The following is a 26,551-nucleotide window of genomic DNA, read 5'->3' as shown; positions in this document are numbered from 1 at the left end:
ACATCTCTCTAGTCATTTGAGTGGTACATGATCCAAATTCACTAACTCAAGTCGGATCATCACGTGAGTTGAGAATAGTTTCAGTGGTAAGCAGCTCTATGCTAATCATATCAACTACACAGTTCATGCTCGACCTTTCGGTCTCATGTGTTCCGAGGCCATGTCTGCACATGCTAGGCTCTTCAAGTTTAACCCGAGTGTTCCGCGTGTGCAACTGTTTTGCACCCGTTATATGTGAACGTTGAGTCTATCACACCCGATCATCACGTGGTGTCTCGAAACGTTGAACTGTCGCAACGGTGCACAGTTGAGGAGAACACAATTTTGTCTTGAAATTTTAGTGAGAGATCACCTTATAATGCTATCGTCGTTCTAAGCAAAATAAGGTGCATGAAAGGATTAACATCACATGAAATTCATAACTGACATGATATGGTCATCATCTTGTGCTTCTTGATCTCCATCACTTAAGCACCGGCATGATCTTCTTGTCACCGGCGCCACACCATGATCTCCATCATCATGATCTCCATCAACGTGTCGCCATCGAGGTTGTCGTGCTATATATGCTATTACTACTAAAGCTACAACCTAGCAACATAGTAAACGCATCTACAAACACAAACTTAGTTTAAAGACAACCCTATGGCTTCTGCCGGTTGCCGTAGCATCAACGTGCAAGTCGATATTAACTATTACAACATGATCATCTCATACATCCAATATATCACATCACGTCATTGGCCATATCATATCACAAGCATACCCTACAAAAACAAGTTAGACGTCCTCTAATTTGTTGTTGCATGTTTTACGTGGCTGCTATGGGTATCTAGTATGCTCGCATCTTACTTACGCAAAAACCACAACGGAGATGTGCAAATTGCTATTTAACCTCTCCAAGGACCGCCTCGGTTAAAACCAATTCAACTAAAGTTAAATAAACCGACACCCGCCAGTCATCTTTATGCAACGAGGTTGCATGTCGATCAATGAAACCAGTCTCTCGTAAGCGTACGAGTTATGTCGGTCCGGGCCGCTTCAATCCAACAATACCGCCGAATCGAGAAAAGACTAAGGAGGGAAGCAAATCGAATGTCACCGTCCACAAAACCTTTTGTGTTCTACTCGAGATAACATCTACGCATGAACCTAGCTCATGATGCTACTGTTGGGGAACGTTGCGCTCCGGTGGTTCTCCGGCAGCGTGACAGCGCTCCGGTGGTGGTGATGATCTACTCATGCAGGGCGCTGCCCGAGCTCCGCAGAAATCCGATCTAGAGGTGAAACTTTGTGGTTTAGGCTAGAGTTGCGCTTGGCAAAGTTGTGTCTCAAAAAGCCCTAAACCACCACTATATATAGGAGGAAGGGGGAGGGGCTAGCCTTGAGGCACAAGGCCTCAAGGTGCGCCGACCAAGGGGGAGGAGTTGGACTCCAACCCCAATTCGGTTTGGTGGGGAAGGAGTCCACTCCTTCCTTCGCACCTCCCTCTTTCCTTTTTCCTTTTCTTTTCTTATGGTATTTTCTTATGTGGCGCCATATCCCTCTTGGGCTGACTCCGCTAGCCCAATAAGGACTTGTGGCGCCACCCTAGGGCCTTGGGCTCACTTCCGGGTGGGTGGTCCCCTCCCGGTGAACTCCCGGAACCCATTCGTTACTCCCGGTACACTACCGGAATTGCCCGAAACTTTCCGGTGACCAAATGAAACCATCCTATATATCAATCTTCGTTTCCGGACCATTCCGGAAACCCTCGTGACGTCCGTGATCTCATCCGGGACTCCGAAAAACATTCGGTAACCACACATATAACTCAACTATACTAAAACATCATCGAACCTTAAGTGTGCAGACCCTGCGAGTTCGAGAACTATGTAGACATGACCCGAGGCACTCCTCGGTCAATATCCAATAGCGGGACCTGGATGCCCATATTGAATCCTACATATTCTCCGAAGATCTTATCGGTTGAACCTCAGTGTCAAGGATTCATATAATCCCGTATGTCATTCCCTTTGTCCTTCGGTATGTTACTTGCGCGAGATTTGGTCGTGGGTATCCGCATACCTAATTCACTCTCGTTACCGGCAAGTATCTTTACTCGTTCCATAATACAAGATCCCGTGACTTACATTTAGTCACGTTGCTTGCAAGGCTTATGATGTTGTATTATCGAGTGGGCCCCGAGATACCTCTCCGTCACACGGAGTGACAAATCTCAGTCTTGATCCATACTAACTCAACGGACACCTTCGGAGATACCTGTAGAGTACCTTTATAGTCACCCAGTTACGTTGTGACGTTTGATACACACAAGGTATTCCTTCGGTGCCAGTGAGTTATATGATCTCATGGTCATAGGAATAAATACTTGACACACAAAAAACAATAGCAATAAAATGACACGATCAATATGCTATGTACATAGTTTGGGTCTAGTCCATCACATGATTCCCCTAATGATGTGATCCCGTCATCAAGCGACAACACTTGTCTATGGTCAGGAAACCTTGACCATCTTTGATCAACGAGCTAGTCAACTAGAGGCTTACCAGGGACAGTGTTTTGTCTATGCATCCACACATGTATCTATGTTTCCAATCAATACAATTATAGCATGGATAATAAACGATTATTATGAACAAAGAAATATAATAATAACTAATTTATTATTGCCTCTAGGGCATATTTCCAACACCCCGCGCCCCCCACCACCACACAGCCCGCCCCCGACCAAGAAGCCGCCTCGCCGCCACGCGAGATCCTCACCGACACGCTCGTCGGACGCCGGCAGGGCAGCTAGCTGGTCCGTGCGTGTCGCGACTCCCTTCGTCGATGCCCGCAAGCTGTTCAACGGTTTGCCAAGGTACAAAATGGACTCCGTCGCGAGTTCTTTTTTCACAATTTCCTTTACGACTTCGACGATTCGTCATTCGATGACGAGGAGGAGATATTGGCTGCCGTCTTGGTCCATCACCACCTCCATAGCCAGCAGCCGTTGTTCCGTGGCTCCATTCCGGGCCACCTTCCGGCGTTGAATCGCAACCGAGAGAGCGGGCATTTCCTTCTTTGGAAGGACTACTTTGATACAACAAACCCGTTGTTCAAACATAAAAAATTCCGCCGCCATTTCCGTATGAGTAGGCATCTTTTCAACCGTATTATAGAGGGGGTGGTCGGTTATGATGACTATTTCGAGTGCAATGAGGATGTCGTTGGCAAGATAGGTTTTTCGTCTTATCAGAAATGCACTGTCGCCATCCGAATGCTTGCATACGGAGTGCCCGGTGATCTCATTGACGAGTACATCCGTATGAGCGAGTCTACTTGCCTAGAGTCCCTGTATAAGTTCTGCAAGGTTGTTATTGCTGTGTTTGGCCATGAGTACTTGAGAGAGCTGACCGTTGAAGATACAGCCTGTTTGGTGGCGATGAATGCCAGCAGGGGCTTCCCACGAATGCTTGGTAGCATAGATTGCATGCACTGGGAGTGGAAGAACTGTCCTTCTGCTTGACAAGGGCAGTATAAGGGCCATGTCAGGGCTTGCATTGTCATACTAGAGGCCGTGGCGTCTGAAGATCTCTGGATCTGGCACTGTTTCTTTGGCATGGCCGGATCACACACTGATATCAACGTGCTTCAGCGCTCGCCGGTGTTTGCTAGGCTTGCCGAAGGCAACAACCCACCGGTGAACTTTACTGTCAACGGTCACACTACGACAAAGGATACTACCTGGGTGACGGTATCTATCCTCAGTGGACCACCATTGTCAAGACAATAGCCAACCCTGTCGAAAAGAAGAGGAAAAGATTTGCCCAAGAGCATGAGAGTGCTAGGAAAGATGTCGAGCGTGCCTTTGGTGTTTTGCAATCTCGATGGGGCATCGTTGGGTATCCTGCTAATACGATAAAGTGTTTCACTTTTAGGGTGAAAATGTTGTGCCTAAGCATGGAGGAGTGGCAACGCATGAACAGTTCACTCAATTTCATCAAGACATGCGTGATTGAAAAACTCACGTGCAACTGCAAAATGATTCGGTTGAGCATATGTGGGCTCATGTTGGCAACCAATAGATCTATCTTCTTTTATTCGTTTGCAAAACTATGTGAGACATTTTTATTTTTATTCGGCTTGTAATAACTATGCTATTTTATTCGATCCAAATTATGTTATTTGATTCAAACTACGCAAATTCATGCAAAATAGGGCGGCCAACCGACGACGCCCGCACATATGGGTCGGTGCATTGAGCGCGCTGCCGACCCTCTAAAACAAGGCGGATGCCGGGCGGCCGATCCAACCGAACAAAAAGCGGACGAAATCGTCGTCCGTTTGGGTCGCTTCATTGAAGTTGCTCTTAATAGTGTTAAAAATATTTTACATTATGCACGGATGAGGCAGTTCATTTCTTAACTTTCCCATCTAGAGAGATAACATGTGAAAAATGATCCATGTCCTGACATTTTCCATCCAACGAGCTGCCCATTTACATTGTCCTCACACAACAGTGTGTTGCTAGTGTATTTGTCTCACGTTCACCACATTTTTCCGACTCACGCTCTTCTTGTTGACATCTGAAAAATTATCCATGCCCTCATGCAAAGATGTGACTAGTTTGTCTGTCTCGCCATTGTCACGTTTTCTGGCTCACGCTTTTTTTGTTGTGAGCTAGTAGTAGTTTGCGTGTACATATACATGTCTTCCTTGATCAGTTTTATGACATGTTTGGAGGATTTGAATTATTTTGAGTTCGTTTTTATGGTCGTTTCTAAAGGATTCTTTGCACTCTAGTTTAGAGGGGGGAGATAATCCATCCAAATCTATTGTATTGTTTTGTTCTTCTGATGATGTCTCAAGAAGTCTTTGATACTTATTATTCCTGCTGAGGCCATCTACGGCCTCATGCATCACATCAATACACGACACCCCCTTCTGTTTGTGTGTCGGTTTCCATGTCGTCTGATCTTGTTAGCCTGTTTCTCTGGTGATCAATGACCAATGGGTTGCACTTGCGTTGGCCTCTAGTCTGATTTTTTGCCTCGCGCCCAACATGTGTGTTTTTGAGCACACGTCGAGACATGTTATATGGCGCCTTGTACGCCAATTGTGGCAATGGCGCTCATGTGCTTGGTGAGTTGGGCCGGCCCATTAACAAGAACACTCATTTGATCCCTTCGTCGACACGCAGGTTTGCTCGCTCGCTCGATTCTTGGGAGCAACCAACTGAGGGGTACCACTTGCGAAAGCCCTTCAAAAGTCACTTTTGGTTAGTTAAGATTCGTCACTTTTTAATTTTTTGTACACGTTTTTGGGTCTTAGATAGTTTTTTTGTGTTTTCAGTTTTTGCCCATTTTCCCTACATTATAGATACAAAATAAATAAAATAAGTTCCATGAAAAAATGTGTTTTTTTCTTTCACAAGAGGCACAAATTTGTTTCTTGTGAAGACACATATTTGCTTCCGCGAAAGGCACATATATGCCTCTCGAAAAGAGAAAGCAAAAAAATATTTTGTCTTTCATGAGAGGCGCAAATTTTCTTCTCGCGAGCACATGTATGCTTCTCGTGAGCACTAGTTTGCTTTCACAAGAGGCATAGATTTGCTTTTCATGAACATACAAGTTTGTTTACGCAAGAGACATAGTTTGCCTCACGGAAAGCAAGAAAACACACTTTTTCATGAGAGGTACAGATTTGCTTCACATGAAGGCACAAATTCATTTCCGCGAGAGATACAGTTATGCCTCTTGGAAATAGAAAAAAAAGGTGAAAACAAATCGCGCTTCTTGCTCTTTTTTCCCCATTTTTTCTGAAAAATATTCGTCAAAAACTATTAACATGCAATCTCGTTACGAAGGTCTCAACGCGAAAAATCCAATAATGAAAATGGTTCGTGTATCTGGATGAACGTTTAAGAGGTAAAACGTTTCAATACGTAAATCTATGAAAAAAAGGAAATTGCTGGCTCACGACAAGTGGCGCACATGTAGTGTGTCACGTGTCATGAGAAAGCGAGGGTCATCTTTGCAAGGAGTATCCCTTAATTAGTGTTTTCGTCAATTCTTTTTTGGCTCGGTTGGTCGTCCTGTTGTTGACCCTTGAGTTTTTAAAAATAATAAAAAATAGTCCAAGAACTTGTATAAGTTTGTGAAATACAAAAAAAAGAGAATTAGAACGCGAATAAGAAATGTCAAGATTTTGTAGAAGTTCACGAAAAATGCAAAAAACATGAATTAAATAGTCCATGAATACACAAAAGTCCATGAATTTGAAAGCAGAAGTTCACAAATTTGAAAAAAGTTCATGAGTTTGGAAAATAATGGTCATGAATTTGTATAAATTTTGCAAATTTGAAAAAAAAATCAGTGATACTAAAGTTTATGGATTTGCATAAAGTTCACAAACAAAAGAAATGTTCACAAATTTGAAAGGAATAATTCATGAATATGAAACATGTTTGTGGATTTAAAAGCAAATCGAGAATTTAAAAATTCACTTAACTCAACAATAGTTCATGATTTTGAAAAAGAATCCCGAATTGGAAAATGATCAAGAATTTGAAAATAATTTCATGGAATAAAAAATGTTTGCGAATATGGGAAAAGTTCACGAACTTGCAAAAACTGTTACCAAACATGAAATAACTTCATGAATTTGAAAATTATTCAAAATTATTTGTAAATATGAAGTATTGTCATGAATTTTCAAAAATGCTCACATATTTGAACAAAGAATTTGTGCAACATTAAAATGGAAAAAAAAGATGAGGAACGCTAGTTGAATGTTTGTGGGCGGCCAATTAATTTGTGTGGTGTGTGTCGAAACCATTTACCATTTAACGAACGATTTAGGCATTGAATAGGATTTGTGGCCGTGCCTATACAACGCTTATAACGTTTGTTCCGTGATATGGCCCCTACTCACCGCCACTCCTCGGCAAGGCCATCTTGTTTCCTCGTGTGGCTTTTTTCCACTTACCATTGACCACTGAAAAATTGGAATTATAAAAATTTGAAAAACAATGGTGTGGAATCACGAAATTGAAAAACCTCAACGAATTTGTAAAAAATCACAAAAATTGTAAAAAGGTCATGAAATTTTAAAAAATCATCAAAATTTTAAAAAAGTAGACGAATTTGGAGAAGTTCATATTTTTTAAAAAGTGGAAATTTAAAAAGGTTCACAAAATTTTGAACAAAGTTTGCAATTTTCACAAAAAATATCTTGCGTTGGTGGGGCGATGTTGGGTGTAATCACCGGTTGGATCTCGTGCGGGGGTGGGGGGCGATTCTTGTGTGCGTGGTTGTTGAGTGCCTCCTGATCGCCTCCCTTGCTATGTACGTGGTTGTTGGATCCCAGTGGGTCTAACCGGATGATGAACGTTGTGATCAGCCCCGTTTATGCCTACTCCTTTGTTGTATCCCGACGGGTCTACTCGACGATTGGGTGTTGCGCCCTCGAATGTGCGTGTTTCGAGGGTCATGCAGTTCGTGTATATGTAGCTAGTAAACGCTGCCTGATCAACAATGTTTATCTATTGGGAATCACGGGGTCTAGGTAGTCATTCATGTCTACTCCTCTATTGTATCTCATCGTGTGTACTCAAATGAAAGTGTACTTAGTCCCATGTGTGAATTTAGTAATTAATGATAACTCTTATGGACTAATATTTGCATTGAGATATACATTTGAAGGGAAGTTCATTGGCAATGCTTGAAAAATATTGGATGAACTGAAGGATGAAATTCATCAACACAAGCATATGCATTAAGAGTTTATAATGAATGCCAATTCCTACAAAGAAACAATGGCATCAAGTTATATATGAAGATCTGTTCCATGGATAATGCAGTAATTAGATTGAATAAATTCAAAATGAATGCCATCTACATATAGTTGTTCATCACGATTGAGGTCAATGATTGAATCGTGATAAATTAAGTTCTTGAGTGAATTATTAAGTAGAAGAATTTCTACATATGGCTTGAAGATATAGGATCATGATGCACTCAATGTTGAGTCATGGATGTTTATGTCTTGAAGCAAGTAATTCTAGTGAAGAAGTTATTATGCCTCTCAAGAGATTGTGTTGGAGCATAAAAAAGAGCAAGTAATGGCCAATATGATATTCATGGAGAAACTTGACATGTTCATGGTGAATTTTGATACTGGTTATCGTGTCTTGAAGCAATGAAGTGTTATGGTTTCAATATGGCCTTCAAGACAACAAGATGAATTATGGAACAAAGATAAATGTTGACCTCGATGAAGATCAAAGATTGAATTCAAAGATGTCAACACACAAGTGCAGATGATGCACCACATGGGATGTTGTGGTATGGTAAGTAATTATCAATTATGCTATGTGTATTAACCCATTATATGTGTGTTTGTATATCTATGTGGTTAGGTGATTCTCATGGGCTTGCATCAAGAGAAAGATTCCTGGTGTCCATGAGAGGATGATATCAAGCAATGGTTATCATGATTAACAAGGGCAAGTTCAGGATAAGCATCCTGAAGGATTACATGCTTGAAGCTTGTGGATGATCACATAATGGACATGTGAATATGGAATACAATGAACTGCTCCCCAATTGGCTTATGCGAGGCCTATTTTAAATATTCACCAAATTTTGTGATCAAGTTTATGCTTTCATCTTGATCCAAGAATAAATGCCAACATCAAGCTCAAGTGGAATGCTAAAGTCAAAAGTATTGGTTCCTTTGGTTGTAGTTGCATGGATCAACGACCATCGAAAAAGCTATCTGACCAAGAATGGATTTCTGGGAGCTATGTAGTGTATCCTTTTATTCTTCTTGAGTTATAGGGATCCCACATTATTAATAGGGGTTCAAAGAGGTTCTTTATGGATTTTCTGAAGTCAACATCTTTTATACACAGTTCCACTCCTATGATACACTCCAAAGTAAAATCCAAAGCAAAAAAAAAGGATTCCCCAAATTCTATGATAAAACCTTTGCATTTATTGCATCATCCATTTTTATATTGGGTGGTTCTATATGTAAGGTCATGGAGCTTTTCAATAGCTACAAAACGAGACCAGGATCATCCAAATCGGAGTTCGTATGTAAAAGTTATGCATATATTAATATTGGTATGTTGGCAGTTTTCTTGAGGGATGGAAGTTCCACGCAAGTTCTCGACTAAACAAAAAGTTTACAAACATCTGGACCAAAATGAGCCCAAAAGTTCCGGACCTACCCGGAGGTTTCGGGCTGTATTTTTCTGTGTATAACGAGTCGATTCGATGGGGACTAAATAAAGCTTCCTTCTTCCCCAATTGGACAGAGCTTTTTGATTGGAGTTTCCCCGTCGTTTTAGATCTCCCATCCTCCCCAAGGCTTTAAAACTCCATTCCATTAGAAAGAAAACTATCCCATGCATCTAGGGTGCATATGTTGACCTCTTGATCCAAAAGAATCCAAGAACACCCAAGTGAATCCCTCTCTTTCTCCTACACCAAGTCTTAGACCCCGAGGAGTTATGCGAGAGTTCTTGAGAGATATTTCTTCCAAGCATACAACCGTTGGTTCAGCGACGTCCTATATGTTAGAGTATATATATAGTTATGTATCCTTTCATACTTATCCCGTTTTATAAGGGGTTGCCTGCATATATTCCACACTTGTACATGTATATATACACGCTTATGGCCTCATGGGAATACAAGTTGCATATTCCTAACATGGTATTAGACCCCTGTGGTTTTTCTTCGCATGCGCAACTCGTGCTTTTTTCCGATCCAGTTATTGCACCGGCTGCGTCATTCTTCTTTCTCCTCTCGCCAACGCTCGCGCCTGCAACTTCTGCCCTCGTCCGTGTCTACATCGGACTGGTGCTCTGCCCGTTCAACGTCGTCCTGTCGCCGGATCTCCGCCGCCCCCGCGCCCTCGTCGGTCCTCCGCCACCCCCGCGCCCTCGCAGATCCTCCACCACGTCGGTCTTCCACCTCCCCCAGGCCCTCGCCGGTCCTCCGTTGCACCCGCCGATCTCGTCGGATCTCGCTACCGCTGCAACACTTCGCTGTCCCCGTCGATCTCGACTGCCCTTGCCGGATTCCGCCACTGAACTCTGTTCCTGCACTCCTCGTGGATTCCTGTGTGGTTCTAGTTTGTGGCCCGATCCTCATGCATGAGCACTGCTTCCTGGTTGCGTGTTGACAAAAAAAGAGGCACATGTCTTTCACATCGGGCCACGTTGCAGTTCCTCGATGTCCGTTGATTTTTGATGGTGCCTGTAAGGGCATTCTCCTACCTTAAGTGTTTTGGTGATGATGACAACTCACTATGTTATCTAACTGGGTGTCAAGTGTGCAAGTATCATAAGTAAAACACAAGACGGTTAGGTATTCCCTCCAAACGGAAAAGATCGAAGACGTGTTCCCTACGTGTCTATTCTCTTTGGTCGTAGGGATCACTTACTATTAAGAAGGAATCCACACTGGAAGTCCATGGGTGAATTAATCCTTCTCACACTCTTTTACACACATCTCGTTGATGTCTACGCACGCTTCTATTCTTGTAGACTATGTTGGGCCTCCAAGCGCACAAGTTTGTAGGATAGCAGCAATTTCCCTCAAGTGGATGACCTAAGGTTTATCGAACTCAGGGAAGTAGAGGTTGAAGATGGTCTCTCTCAAGCAACCCTGCAATTAAGAAACAAGAAGTCTCTTGTGTCCCGAACACACCTAATACAATGGTAAATTGTATAGGTGCACTAGTTCAGCAAAGAGATGGTAAAATATGGGTGATAGGTGTGGCAAAGCAAGGTAATATAAATCTGTAATAAAAATTACAGCAAGGCATAAAGTGACATAAGTGAGCATAAACGGTGTACCTGTTGGGGAACGTCGCATGGGAAACAAAAAAATTCATGTGCGCACGAAGACCTATCAAGGTGATGTCCATCTACGAGAGGAGATTTGGATCTACGTACCCTTGTAGATCGCACAACAGGAAGCGTTAAAAAACGAGGTTGATGTACTGGAACGTCCTCACGTCCCTCGATCCGCCCCACGAACCATCCCACAAACCGTCCCGCGATCCGTCCCACGATCCGCTGCGATCTAGTGCCGAACGGGCGACACCTCCGCGTTCAACACACGTACAACTCGACGATGATCTCGGCCTTCTTGATCCAGCAAGCAAGACGGAGAAGTAGATGAGTTCTCCGGCAGTGTGACAACGCTCCCGTGGTGGTGAAGGATCTACTCCTGCAGGGCTTCGCCCGAGCTCCGCAGAAATACGATCTAGAGGTAAAACTATGGTGTCTAGATCTGAGTTGCACATGGCAAAAGTTGTCTCAAATCAGCCCTAAACCACCACTATATATAGGAGGGAGGGGGAAGAGGCTTGCCTTGAAGGCCAAGCCCTCAAGGGTGCGCCGGCCAGGGAGTAGGAGGAGTCCTACTCCAATCCTAGTCCAACAAGGATTGGAAAGTGGAGTCCTTCTCTTCCTTCCCACCTTTCTTTTTTCTTTTCTTTTTATTTGGTTTTTATTTCTTGGCGCATAGGTCCTCTTGGGCTGTCCCACCAGCCCACTAAGGGCTGGTGCGCCACCCCTAGGGCCTTTGGGCTTCCCCCGGGAGGGTTGCCCCCCTTCCGGTGAACTTCCGGAACCCATTCGTCACTCCCGGTACATTCCCGGAAATGCCCGAAAACCTTCCGGTAACCAAATGAAGTCATCCTATATATCAATCTTCGTTTCCGAACCATTCTGGAAACCCTTGTAACGTCCGTGATCTCATCCGAGACTCCGAACAACATTAGGATACCACACATATAACTCAACTATACTAAAACATCATCGAACGTTAAGTGTGTAGACCCTGCGGGTTCAAGAACTATGTAGACATGCCCCAAGGTACTCCTCGGTCAATATTCGATGGCGGGACCTGGATGCCCATATTGGATCCTACATATTCTCCGAAGATCTTATCGGTTGAACCTCAGTGTCAAGGATTCATATAATCCCGTATGTCATTCCCTTTGTCCTTCGGTATGTTACTTTGCCCTAGATTTGATCGTCGGTATCTGCATACCTATTTCAATCTCGTTACCGGCAAGTCTCTTTACTCGTTCCGTAATACAAGATCCCATGACTTACACTTAGTGACATTGCTTGCAAGGCTTGTGTGTGATGTTTTATTACCGAGTGGGCCCCGAGATACCTCTCCGTCACACGGAGTGACAAATCCCAGTCTTGATCCATACTAACTCAACGGACACCTTTGGAGATACCTGTAGAACACCTTTATAGTCACCCAGTTACGTTGTGACGTTTGATGCACACAAGGTATTCCTTCGGTGCCAGTGAGTTATATGATCTCATGGTCATAGGAACACATACTTGACACGTAGAAAACTATAGCAATAAAACGACACGATCAATATGCTATGTTCATAGTTTGGGTCTAGTCCATCACATGATTCTCCTAATGATGTGATCTAGTTATCAAGTGACAACACTTGCTCATAGTCAGAAAACCTTGACTATCATTTATCAACTGGCTAGCCAACTAGAGGCTTGATAGGGACATTGTTTTGTCTATGTATCCACACATGTATCTATGTTTTCATTCAATACAATTATCGCATGGATAATAAACGATTATCTTTAAACAGGAAATATAATAATAACCATTTATAATTGCCTCTAGGGCATATTTCCAAGAGTCTCCCACTTCTACTAGATTCAATAATCTAGTCCTCACATCGCCATGCGATTTACATTGTAATAAATCGAACACCCATATAGTTCTGCTGTTGATCATGTTTTGCCCGTGGAAGATGTTTAGTCAACGGGTCTGCTACATTCAGATCTGTGTGCACTTTGCAAATATTCACTCCCTCTCCTTCGACGTAGTCGCAGATGAGGTTGAAGCGTCGTTTGATGTGTTGTGTCTTCTTGTGAAATCTTGGTTCCTTTGCTAAGGCAATGGCACCAGTGTTGTTACATAACAGAGTTAATGGATGTAGTGCGCTCGGCACAACTCCAAGATCTATCATGAACTGCTTCATCCAGATAATCTCCCTTGCTGCCTCCGAGGCAGCCATGTACTCTGCTTCACATGTAGAATCTGCTATGACGCTTTGCTTGGAACTGCACCAGCTTACCGCACCCCCATTAAGAATAAATACTTATCCGGTTTGTGACTTAGAGTCATCCGGATCGGTGTCAAAACTTGCGTCGACGTAACCTTTTACGATGAGCCCTTTGTCACCTCCATACACGAGAAACATTTCCTTAGTACTTTTCACGTACTTCAGAATATTCTTGACCTCCGTCCAGTGATCCACTCCTGGATTACTCTGAAACCTACCTGCCATACTTATGGCCAAGCTGACGTCTAGTCTAGTGCACAACATTGCATACATGATAGAACCTACAGCTGAAGCATAGGGGACGGAACTCATTTGTTCTCTATCTTCCGCAGTTGCTGGGCACTGAGTCTTACTCAATTTTATACCTTGTAACACTGGCAAGAACCCTTTCTTGGACTGATCCATTTTGAACTTCTTCAAAACTTTATCAAGGTATGTGCTTTGTGAAAGTCCTATCAGGCGTTTCGATCTATCCCTATAGATCTTAATGCCTAGAATGTAAGTAGCTTCTCCTAGGTCCTTCATAGAGAAACTTTTATTCAAGTAATCCTTTATGCTCTCCAAAAGCTCCATGTTGTTTCCAATCAGCAATATGTCGTCCACATATAATATTAGAAACGCACAGAGCTCCCACTCACTTTCTTGTAAATACAAGATTCTCCAACCACTTGTATAAACCCAAATGCTTTGATCACCTCATCAAAGCGCTTATTCCAACTCCGAGATGCTTGCACCAGTCCATAAATGGATCGCTGGAGCTTGCACACTTTGTTAGCATTCTTTGGATCGAAAAAACCTTCGGGTTGCATCATATACTACTCTTCCTTAAGAAAACCATTAAGGAACGCTGTTTTGACATCCATCTGCCAGATTTCATAATCGTAAAAGGCAACTATTGCTAACATGATTCAGACGGATTTAAGCATCGCTACCGGTGAGGAAGTCTCATCGTAGTCAACTCCTTGAACTTGTGAAAAACCCTTTGCCACAAGTCTAGCTTTATAAATGGTCACATTACCGTCTGTGTCCGTCTTCTTCTTAAAGATCCATTTGTTCTGAATAGCCTTGTGGCCTCCAGGTGGTACTTCCAAAGTCCACACTTTGTTGTCGTACGTGGATCCTATCTCGAACTTCATGGCCTCCAGCCATTTGTTGGAATTCGGGCCCATCATCGCTTCTTCATAATTCGAGGTTCATTGTTCTCCAACAACATAATCGTTAAGACAGGATTACTGTACCACTCAGGAGCAGTACGTGATCTTGTCGACCTACGAAGTCTGATAGCACCTTGATCTGAAGTTTCATGATCATCATCATTAACTTGCTCCTCAACCGGCGCCGCAGCAACAGGGGTTTCCCCTTGCCCTGCGCCACCATCTAGAGGAATCAGAGGTTCGACAACCTCATCAAGTTCTATATTCCTCCCACTCAATTCTTTCGAGAGAAACTCCTTCTCAAGAAAAGCTCAATTTTTAGCAACAAACACTTTGCCCTAGGATTTGAGATAGAAGGTATACCCAACTGTCTCTTTTGGGTAACCTATGAAGACGCACTTTTCTGCTTTGGGTTCCATCTTTTCAGGCTGAAGCTTTTTGACATAAGCATCACATCCCCAAACTTTAAGAAATTACAACTTTGGTCTTTTGCCATACCACAGTTCGTATGGTTTCGTCTCAACGGATTTTGATGGTGCCCTATTTAAAGTGAATGCATCTTTCTCTAATGCATAACCCCAAAACGATAACGGCAAATCGGTAAGAGACATCATAGATCGCACCATCTCTAATAAAGTATGATTACGCCGTTCGGACACACCATTACGCTGTGGTGTTCCAGGCGGTGTCAACTGTGAAACAATTCCACATTGTCTTAAGTGAGCACCAAACTCGAAACTCAGATATTCACCCCCACGATCAGACCGTAGGAACTTGATCTTCTTGTTACGACGATTTTCAACTTCACTCTAAACTTGCTTGAACTTCTCAAACGTTTCAGACTTATGCTTCATCAAGTAGACATAACCATATCTACTAAAATCTTCAGTGAAGGTGAGAAAATAACGATATCTGCCGCGCGCCTCCACACTCATCGGACCGCATACATCGGTATGTATGATTTCTAACAAGTCATTTGCACGCTCCATTGTTCCGAAGAACAGAGTCTTAGTCATCTTGCTCATGAGGCATGGTTCGCACGTGTCAAGTGAATCAAAGTCAAGTGACTCCAAAAGTCCATCGGTATGGAGTTTCTTCATGCGCTTTACACCAATATGACCTAAGCGGCAGTGCCATAAAAACATGGCGCTATCATTGTTAACTCTAACTCTTTTGGTCTCAATGTTATCTATATGTGTATTATTGCTATCAAGATTCAATATGAACAATCCTCTCACATTGGGTGCATGACCATAAAAGATATTACTCATAGAAATAGAACAACTATTATTCTCTGACTTAAACGAGTAACCGTCTCGCAATAAACAAGATCCAGATATAATGTTCATGCTTAACACAGGCACTAAATAACAATTATTGAAGTTTATAACTAGTCCTGATGGTAACTGAAGTGAAACTGTGCCGACGGCGATTGCATCAACCTTGGAACCATTTCCCACGCGCATCGTCACTTCATCCTTCTCCAGCCTTCGCTTATTCCGCAGTTCTTGTTTCGAGTTGCAAATATGAGCAACATAACCGATATCGAATACCCATGCACTACTACGAGAGCTGGTTAAGTACACATCAATAACATGTATATCGAATATACCTGTTTTTTCCTTGGCCGCCTTCTTATCAACCAAATACTTGGGGCAGTTGCGCTTCCAGTGACCCAGACCCTTGCAATAATAACACCCCGTTTCAGGCTTAGGTCCAGCTTTGGGTTTCTTCGTCAGATTGGCAACAGGCTTGCCACTCTTCTTTAAATTACCCTTCTTTCCTTTGCCGTTTCTCTTGAAACTAGTGGTCTTATTCACCATCAACACTTGATGCTCTTTACGGAGTTCTGACTCTGCGACTTTCAGCATCGCGAATAACTCGCCGGGTGACTTGTTCATCCCTTGCATGTTATAGTTCAACACAAAGCTCTTGTAGCTTGGTGGCAGTGATTGAAGAATTCTGTTAGTGATAGCCTCTTGCGGGAGTTCAATCCACAGCTGAGCTAGACGGTTTGAGTACCCAAACATTTTGAGCACATGTTCACTAACAAACTAATTCTCCTTCATCTTGCAAGCATAGAATTTATCGGAGGTCTCATACCTCTCGATCCGGGCATTCTTCTGAAAGATAAACTTCAACTCCTGGAACATCTCAAATGCTCATGACGCTCAAGGTGACGTTGAAGTCCCGGTTCTAAGCCATACAAAACTACACATTAAACTACTGACTAGTCCTCCTTGCGTGTTAACCAAGCGTTCTTAACATCTTGGTCAGCATTGGTGGGTGGTTCATCTCCTAGCGCAGCATTAAGGAAATAATCCTTCTTCCCAACTTGCAGGAGCAACTTAAGATTACGAGCCCAGTCTACAAAGTTGCTTCCATCATGTTTCAAGTTAGCTTTCTCTAGGAACGTATTAAAGTGGACTTAGACTATTTTCAAGATAATTAGAGTTTAACTAATCAAATTACTTGCTAAACTCCCACTCAAAAAGTACATCTCTCTAGTCATTTGAGTGGTACATGATCCAAATTCACTAACTCAAGTCCTATCATCACGTGAGTTGAGAATAGTTTCAGTGGTAAGCATCTCTATGCTAATCATATCAACTATACGATTCATGCTCGACCTTTCGGTCTCATGTGTTCCGAGGCCATGTCTGCACATGATAGGCTCGTCAAGCTTAACCCGAGTGTTCCGCGTGTGCAACTGTTTTGCACGAGTTGTGTAACATCCCAAATTTTGGAATGTTAATAAAATTATTAGATTGATTTGTTTGTTTGTTTGAGTGATTGAAACTTGAGTGAAATTTGAAACTTTTCAAAAACTTTTGAATGAGAGGGAATAAAATGAGTTCCCCGTTTCCTGTGAGTTCAAATTCATCTTTTCAAAACCAGCGAGAGGAGATAGCATGACTTCTTCAACTACAAAGAATTTGAACCAAGGTGGCACTTGAATTTCCTTCCGATTTTTCATTTGCATTCTGTTTTCTTCTTCACTCATGGAATGCGAGGAACAATACTTTGTCAAACAAGAGAAAAAGAGAGGAGAAACATGACCCTCCAAACCCAAGGATATTCTTTGAAATATTTGAGCCATGACACCCAAGATCTATTTGAGTAATTATTTGCAAAAAGAAATAAAGCATTTAGGGGATTTTCTGAAAAAACATTTTTTTAAGTATTTTGGCCGTGGAATAATGTCCATGTTTTTGAATTTATTTTTCTGAAATTTTTAATATATTATACCCCTATATTCCAAGGATATTCTATTTCCTTTTAATCGTATTAATTCCTGTTTTAATAAAAAGGGAAAGAGATCTCTTATTTTAGGAATGTACTTGGGCCACGTTAGGAAACCAATATGGCCCAATCCCACCTTCTTCTTCCTCCTCACGAGCTTCCTTCTCTCGCCATGGCAGAAGCTTCCCAAGAAGCTTCCCTCCCCTCATTCGCAGGCTACACTTCCTTCCCGAGCCTCCCACCACCCCTATAAGAATGCCCCACCTCTCCTCGTTCCATTTTCCCCATCAGCTCGCCCTCTCCCTGCTCGTAGCCACGACGCCCCCACCATTGTTGTTCCTGCAAGGAGCCGAACAGAAGAACGCCCAGGAGCCCGTGACGCCCCTTGCTCGCCTCTGGGACCCCCTCCGCCGTTCCCCCTCCCCGCTGGTGACCTCCCCACCTCGCCGGAGCAGCTACCTCGCCGGAGTTCTTCCTCTCTCTCACCCATGGTGAGATTCACGAAATCCCGTATTGCAGTTTTTTCAGAAAATTGCAATCTTAGAAAATTCATATCTATTAGTCTATAACTCCGAATTAGGTGATTCTTTTTGATTTGGATCACAAATTTTATGTAGTTCCTGTAGATATATAATTTGTCTATGTTTGGATTTATAAAATTTGAATTAGATCAGATTTGATTTAAATCTTGTTTTGCTTATACCGGGAGTTTAAAAATAGCTTTTAAATTAATTATTTTTGCTACTGTTTCCTATTGATCATATCTTTCAGTAGTTTAAGTTCCATTTTTTAAAATATTTTTTACTTAGGGTTTTAAGCAAAACAGATTCTGTTTTAGCCTTTTTTGTTTTCTTGCTATTTCTTTTGTATTAATTGTTCTTAATTTGTTTTTTTGTAATTGTGACAAGTTATATTTTGTTTTTGATATTTACTAGTAACTTTTCAACAACAACAAAATTTTATTTTATTTATTCTTATTTGTTTGCATGGAATCAATTCTAGTTCTATACTAACTTGCGAATTGGTTGCATTGCTAGTTTGATTTCCTATTTTGGAAATACTTATAAAAAATATTGTTTTGTAAATTTTACTTCTGTTATCTTAGTTATTTTATATTTTGTTTTTTGTTATTTTTTCTATTTTAGTGTTTTATTTTCAGTTAGAACAAAAACTATATAGTGTTTGATGTAGTAGAAGGCTTCCTAGCTTCTTTGAAGTTTCCTTTGGATTTTTATCCGCTCTCTCTTATTGATTTTTGATTGCATCAACTTTTATTGCTGTTTGTTAATTGATTTCTAGAATGATTGCTAGTGTGAGTGCTTATGTGAATACTATGTTTGATTATATAGATTTCAATGGAGAGTGACGAATAGTTCTATCACGTATTTCCCGAGAACGAAAATTCTTCTTCGTCAACATCACCAGGCAAGTCATTTGATCATGTATCACCTATGTTTTATGCATCGTAGTTCTACCATCCTATGCCCAATTGCATGCTGACTAGGTACTTGGAAATTATGGTTACATATTGTAGTATCATGTGGTAGGCACCCAACAACCCCGTTACTAGGCCCGGGACGACAAATTTCATATTGCTATGCTTGAGTAGACGGGATTCTGGTTGAGAGTTTATCACGAGTGATGCGAGGATACTTTAATAACCAAGACCGGTTAAGTCAAGACTTTTCAAGACCTCGTGATGCAATGCAACTCTGGGTGAAGGACGGTTGATCGGCTCCCTGGAGAAACCAGTGGATGACCCGGGATGCTGGAGACGGCCATGACATCTTGCGGAAAGCTTCACCCAGGCTCAAAGAGACGGACGGATATTTTCAAGACCCAAGGCTTACCTGCACAACCACAAGTCATTATGGGCTCTGGCTTGGTTGGACAACGCGGCGACTCTCGACAGGCGGTGCTAGCAGATGTAGAAGAACGGTAGGATTGGGTGGGCACCGACAGGTATTCAGAGGGACCCGTTGAAAGACCATGTTTTGATCATCCGGTCTTCAAACACCCTGGAGTGCGAGGACATACACGGAGGCGATCAAATTTTGTGGGGAATGTGTGCAAAACTCTGTAGAGTACTCAAACCTAATCGATTAGCCGTGTCCACGGTCATGGACAACTTGAGCCAAAGGAACTGAAGTTATCTGAAATTCTCAACACAAATAAAAATATTGATGTGGGTATTATTGACAACATGGGTACGAGAATTGGTTGGTGGAACCATCTCGTTAACAACCAACAATGTAGTAACATTTTGCTTTTAGCCCTCTCTAGTTGTAGGAGAAAATTTGCTTTACGCTAAAACTTACAACACCACCTGCCATATATGCATATAGTATAGATGATATTTTACCCCCTCTCATATGTGACTTGCCGGCATATTCAATATGCTGACCTACACGGCTGCAACGTCTTATGTTGCAGATATTTTTCTTCGACGAGTAAGAGTACGATTCATGGTTACGGTCTACACTCAACTTGCCGTTGGTGTTTATTGAGACTCCACTCCCTTGACTGCTTCCGCTGGGGTATTTAAGGTATATATCAGTTTTACGCTATTTACATGTGCTTGCACTTTGATATATACATTGATGTACTGTGTGTGCCAGCATACTGATCCAGGGATGGCACATAAACACAGAGGCTTGACTCGTTTTGAGTCGGGTCGCTACAGAAATGGTATCAGAGCACATGTTGACTGTAGGACGTGACCCTAGAAACTGGAAATTTCTTAGGAAAGGATCTCTCAAAATTTCTATTTTTCAAGAATACCTTTTACTTCTCATCTCTTCTGATTTCATCAAACATTCCCTCTCACCTCAAATAGTTAGATAACGCCCTTTCCCCTTTGACCACGTGAAGGATCAACCGACTCCCACTTCAAAGTAAAGAGGATTTCATCATGCAGTTGAAACTGCACCAATTGAAGACTCTCAAGACCCGAAGAATTCGAAGACCCTGAAGCGTTTGAATATTTATATGACCATTAGAAGTCCAAACCCCTGTTATATACCCACGTTAGATACGATGATTTGTGAGCCGTCATTGGTGTGTGTTTTCCGACGGCCACAAATAAAACTTATTCTCAAAAATATTGTTTGTATTGTGTGTATCTCCCTCCCTCTCTTACCCGTCTCATCCCCAAAACCTCAACCCTACCAGATGGAGTATGAAGCTGGACTTGTAGTCTCTGGTCCAATGACCCAGCTAGAGGCTGAAATATGGATTCAGAACATGGAGAACCACTTCGGGAGCAACTTGATCTCAAGGAAGTATGAAGTGGAACATGCTCTCCAGTACTTTACCCAAAGTGCTGCAATCTGGTGGAAAATGCACCATGCCATACAAGGATTTAGTGGAGCAGAAACCTGGGACGAATTCAAGAACACCCTGTTAAGATCCCGTCTCATTCGGAAGTGCTATGATAATCCGAAGGAGAAGACTTGTGCATGCAAGATCTGTGGAGAAATAGGACACACCCAGGAAGAACACAAGGATGGATGCACTCATTGTGAAGAAAATCACCCAGCTGAGGAGTGCCCAAGTAGTCAGGTGACTTGTTTCCTTTGTGAAGGGACCACCCACTACCGAGCTCAATGTCACATTTACCCCAAGGTACAACAAGTTGTCCAGCAGCAGAAAGAAGCAATGAAGGAAACCCTCAAGAAGAAGATTCTAGAAGAACCGGTGATGAACGAAAATATTGAAGACCCTGATGGACAAGGTCTGACCATATTTTTCTCCAATGAATGCTACTCATGTGGAGAAGAAGGACATTATTCGCAGGATTGCACGAAGCAAAGCCAAGAGTATCTGGGAAACTTCCTGACGGAAAAAGTGGAGTTTGATCCACTTGAAATAGAAGAACTGGCCAAAATAAAGGAGTCCGGAAAGAAGAAAAAGTACCCTCGAAAGAGCCAAATCTCTGCAGACATAGACCTGAGTCATGTCAGATGTTACAAGTGTATGGAATTTGGCCACCACAAATACATGTGCTCAGGAAGGAAGCCGGAAACCCAAGGAGCAAAAACAAACACTAAGACGCCTCGAGACTTGTCAGAACTCATTTGCTTTCGTTGCAAGGAAGCAGGACATTTTGCTAGCGATTGTCCACAAAGGAAGAAAGCTAAAAAGGATTAGTTAAGTTTTGACCGCGGCAATTAGTGTAATCTGAAGAACTCTTGTTTTTCATGAGATCATGGAGTGAAATTTTTTGTAACAGAAGTCCCCGAGATTGTAATAACATCATGAATAAATGGAATTTATTGTCTCATGATTGCCTATGTTGAAAATGTATGCGTTGTTTCTCTTTGAAGAAAGATCTCTGAACAATTATGAGGATATGAGAAAATATGGTCTATGCAGGCATGAGTATAATTCATTTAAGTGTGGTAGTAATCGGTAAACCCACAGGATCCACTGAGTAGGAATGTACCATGATTACCAAGGAGACACATACATTCCTCTGAGTACCTATTTATTGACACCTGCAGATGACAACTCTCTACGAGTCATTCCTCGAGGGCCCAGAAACGATCATGACCCTGACTAGTGATCATGATTACCCGAAAATCCTGAAGGACATGATGAAGCACATTCACCTTGAAGGAGATGCAGTCTACAAAGGCTACCCATTCATGGAAAGTGGAGTAGAACTTTGGTATGTGGAAGTACACCTCCACCAGGTGAAAGGAGTTTGTCCAAAGACTATGGGGCAATACTTTTTCATTTCACGTGTACCACGAGCAACCTTCTTTGATGCTGTTCGTGAAGCTGCCATGGAAGCCATACGTCAGATTGGAGAAATACTTGAAGCAAGACTCCGTCATACCGAGGAATACCTGAGTGAAGTTCATGCGGAGATGATGGAAAATGAAGCTTATGACCACCATGAGAAAGCAAAAGATAGACGATTTCAAGGAGCTCATTGGAAAGTTCCAGTGGGACTAAAATATCTCCAAGGGAGACGAGTGAATAATGTGGGCAGAAATGCTCGACCATACCGAACAATGTGGATGGCAGCATTGTAATAGCGTACTTTTGAATTGGAGTTTTTGAGAAGAAATTAAGGATGCAATAAAGGATTGAATATGAAATAAAATATGAATTATCGATGAGCAATATCTTCTTATGGTATCCCATGGAGTGGAGTATGTACCAAAAATAAGTTTGAGGATTATTATTATATGATGGTAACCCCAAGAGTATGATGGATTGAAACACTGTGGAATTTAAAGGCAGAGTAATTCCAAGTATGCCTGAAACCCACAGACCCCGGGACTAACAAGGATCAAGTACTATCTTTTGGAGAAGGAAACTTGTATCAGCAACATTTCCCTAGGAGCATACGAAAACCTGAGAGTTGTGAAGATACGATAGATGTTTTTCTTTCAGCTTGCAGAACCAATGGATTATCCGAACTTCGTTCGTGGACAAGAGAAACTCTGCAACGCTTGTGAGGATGCCCAAGTGTTAGAATACGAGATTCACTAAACCTTATACAAGGTAATGATTTCAGTGCGACATGGTTTGGCCACCATGACGACTTACTATTATCATTCTCTTGCTATTCGGAATGGTAAATCTAAGAGACTTACCCATTGTGAGAGACGACGTTCTTTGAAGCTTTCGTTTAAGCCTTAGAATGGTATGATGAAAGCCCCATGTACATGTCATTTGTTGTCACGCGTAGGAAATTTTACGGTGAGGATGAAGACAAGACCCATCTCTCTGCAGGATAACCACAAATGGTAGACCACCATGAGAATCATCGATAGGTTATTTAGTATTAATCATGAGTCTGTCAGTTAAGAAGACCTAGTAACGGAAGAAGCTTGTATCAACAGAAGAACCCTCGATTTTGATGAGAACGTTATGAGTATAATGGAAGAGCATCACCTCAGGAGTTAGTATGAAGACTGTGAGGAGTCAGATGCCAAAACCCGAGAGGATTTCTAAAATTCTGAGGGACTAGTAGCTCTCATTTTAAGTGTGGTAGCATCCCACTTTGCAGGAGATTGGATTTGTTAGAAGACCCCCAAACCCTAACCTTTCTTTCTAGCCTCTTCGAATCTCGAGGACGAGATTCATTTTAAGTGTGGTAGGTTTGTAACATTCCAAATTTTGGAATGTTAATAAAATTATTAGATTGATTTGTTTTTTTGTTTGAGTGACTGAAACTTGAGTGAAATTTGAAACTTTTCAAAAACTTTTGAATGAGAGGGAATAAAATGAGTTCCCCGTTTCCTGTGAGTTCAAATTCATCTTTTCAAAACCAGCGAGAGGAGATAGCATGACTTCTTCAACTACAAAGAATTTGAACCAAGGAGGCACTTGAATTTCCTTTTGATTTTTCATTTGCATTCTGTTTTCTTCTTCACTCATGGAATGCGGGGAACAATACTTTGTCAAACAAGAGAAAAAGAGAGGAGAAACATGACCCTCCAAACCCAAGGATATTCTTTGAAATATTTGAGCCATGACACCCAAGATTTATTTGAGTAATTCTTTGCAAAAAGAAATAAAGCATTTAGGGGATTTTCTGAAAAAACATTTTTTTAAGTATTTTGGCCGTGGAAAACTGTCCATGTTTTTGAATTTATTTTTCTGAAAATTTTAATATATTATACCCCTATATTCCAAGGATATTCTATTTCCTTTTAATCGTATTAATTCCTGTTTTAATAAAAAGAGAAAGAGATCTCTTATTTTAGGAATGTACTTGGGCCACGTTAGGAAACCAATCTGGCCCAATCCCACCTTCTTCTTCCTCCTCACGAGCTTCCTTTTGTGGACATGGCAGAAGCTTCCCAAGAAGCTTCCCTCCCCTCATTCGTGGGCTACACTTCCTTCCCGATCCTCCCACCACCCCTATAAGAACGCCCCTGCTCTCCTCGTTCCATTTTCCCCATCAGCTCGCCCTCTCCCTGCCCGTAGCCACGACGCCCCCACCATTGTTGTTCCTGCAAGGAGCCGAACAGAAGAACGCCCAGGAGCCCGTGACGCCCCCTTCCTCGCCTCTGGGACCCCCTCCGCCGTTCCCCCTCCCCGCTGGTGACCTCCCCACCTCGCCGGAGCAGCTACCTCGCCGGAGTTCTTCCTCTCTCTCACCCATGGTGAGATTCACGAAATCCCGTATTGCAGTTTTTTCAGAAAATTGCAATCTTAGAAAATTCATATCTATTAGTCTATAACTCCGAATTAGGTGATTCTTTTTGAGTTGGATCACAAATTTTATGTAGTTCCTGTAGATATATAATTTGTCTATGTTTGGATTTATAAAATTTGAATTATATCAGATTTGATTTAAATCTTGTTTTGCTTATACCGGGAGTTTAAAAATAGCTTTTAAATTAATTCTTTTTGCTACTGTTTCCTATTGATCATATCTTTCAGTAGTTCAAGTTCCATTTTTTAAAATATTTTTTACTTAGGGTTTTAAGCAAAACAGATTGTGTTTTAGCCTTTTTTGTTTTAATTGTTCTTTTGTATTAATTGTTCTTAATTTGTTTTTTTGTAATTGTGACAAGTTATATTTTGTATTTGATATTTACTAGTAACTTTTAAACAACAACAACATTTTATTTTATTTATTCTTATTTGTTTGCATGGAATCAATTCTAGTTCTATACTAACTTGCGAATTGATTGCATTGCTAGTTTGATTTCCTATTTTGGAAATACTTGTAAAAAATATTGTTTTGTAAATTTTACTTCTGTTATCTTAGTTATTTTATATTTTGTTTTCTGTTATTTTTTCTATTTTAGTGTTTTATTTTCAGTTAGAACAAAAACTATATAGTGTTTGATGTAGTAGAAGGCTTCCTAGCTTCTTTGAAGTTTCCTTTGGATTTTTATCCGCTCTCTCTTATTGATTTTTGATTGCATCAACTTTTATTGCTGTTTGTTAATTGATTTCTAGAATGATTGCTAGTGTGAGTGCTTATGTGAATACTATGTTTGATTATATAGATTTCAATGGAGAGTGACGAATAGTTCTATCACGTATTTCCCGAGAACGAAAATTCTTCTTCGTCAACATCACCAGGCAAGTCATTTGATCATGTATCACCTATGTTTTATGCATCGTAGTTCTACCATCCTATGCCCAATTGCATGCTGACTAGGTACTTGGAAATTATGGTTACATATTGTAGTATCATGTGGTAGGCACCCAACAACCCCGTTACTAGGCCCGGGACGACAAATTTCATATTGCTATGCTTGAGTAGACGGGATTCTGGTTGAGAGTTTATCACGAGTGATGCGAGGATACTTTAATAACCAAGACCGGTTAAGTCAAGACTTTTCAAGACCTCGTGATGCAATGCAACTCTGGGTGAAGGACGGTTGATCGGCTCCCTGGAGAAACCAGTGGATGACCCGGGATGCTGGAGACGGCCATGACATCTTGCGGAAAGCTTCACCCAGGCTCAAAGAGATGGACGGATATTTTCAAGACCCAAGGCTTACCTGCACAGCCACAAGTCATTATGGGCTCTGGCTTGGTTGGACAACGCGGCGACTCTCGACAGGCGGTGCTAGCAGATGTAGAAGAACGGTAGGATTGGGTGGGCACCGACAGGTATTCAGAGGGACCCGTTGAAAGACCATGTTTTGATCATCCGATCTTCAAACACCCTGGAGTGCGAGGACATACACGGAGGCGATCAAATTTTGTGGGGAACGTGTGCAAAACTCTGTAGAGTACTCAAACCTAATCGATTAGCCGTGTCCACGGTCATGGACAACTTGAGCCAAAGGAACTGAAGTTATCTGAAATTCTCAACACAAATAAAAATATTGATGTGGGTATTATTGACAACATGGGTACGAGAATTGGTTGGTGGAACCATCTCGTTAACAACCAACAATGTAGTAACATTTTGCTTTTAGCCCTCTCTAGTTGTAGGAGAAAATTTGCTTTACGCTAAAACTTACAACACCACCTGCCATATATGCATATAGTATAGATGATATTTTACCCCCTCTCATATGTGACTTGCCGGCATATTCAAT

This window comes from Hordeum vulgare, chromosome 4H (assembly GCF_904849725.1).
Source record: "Hordeum vulgare subsp. vulgare chromosome 4H, MorexV3_pseudomolecules_assembly, whole genome shotgun sequence".
NCBI lineage: Eukaryota > Viridiplantae > Streptophyta > Magnoliopsida > Poales > Poaceae > Hordeum > Hordeum vulgare.
Note: the sequence above shows the minus strand (reverse complement) of the source record.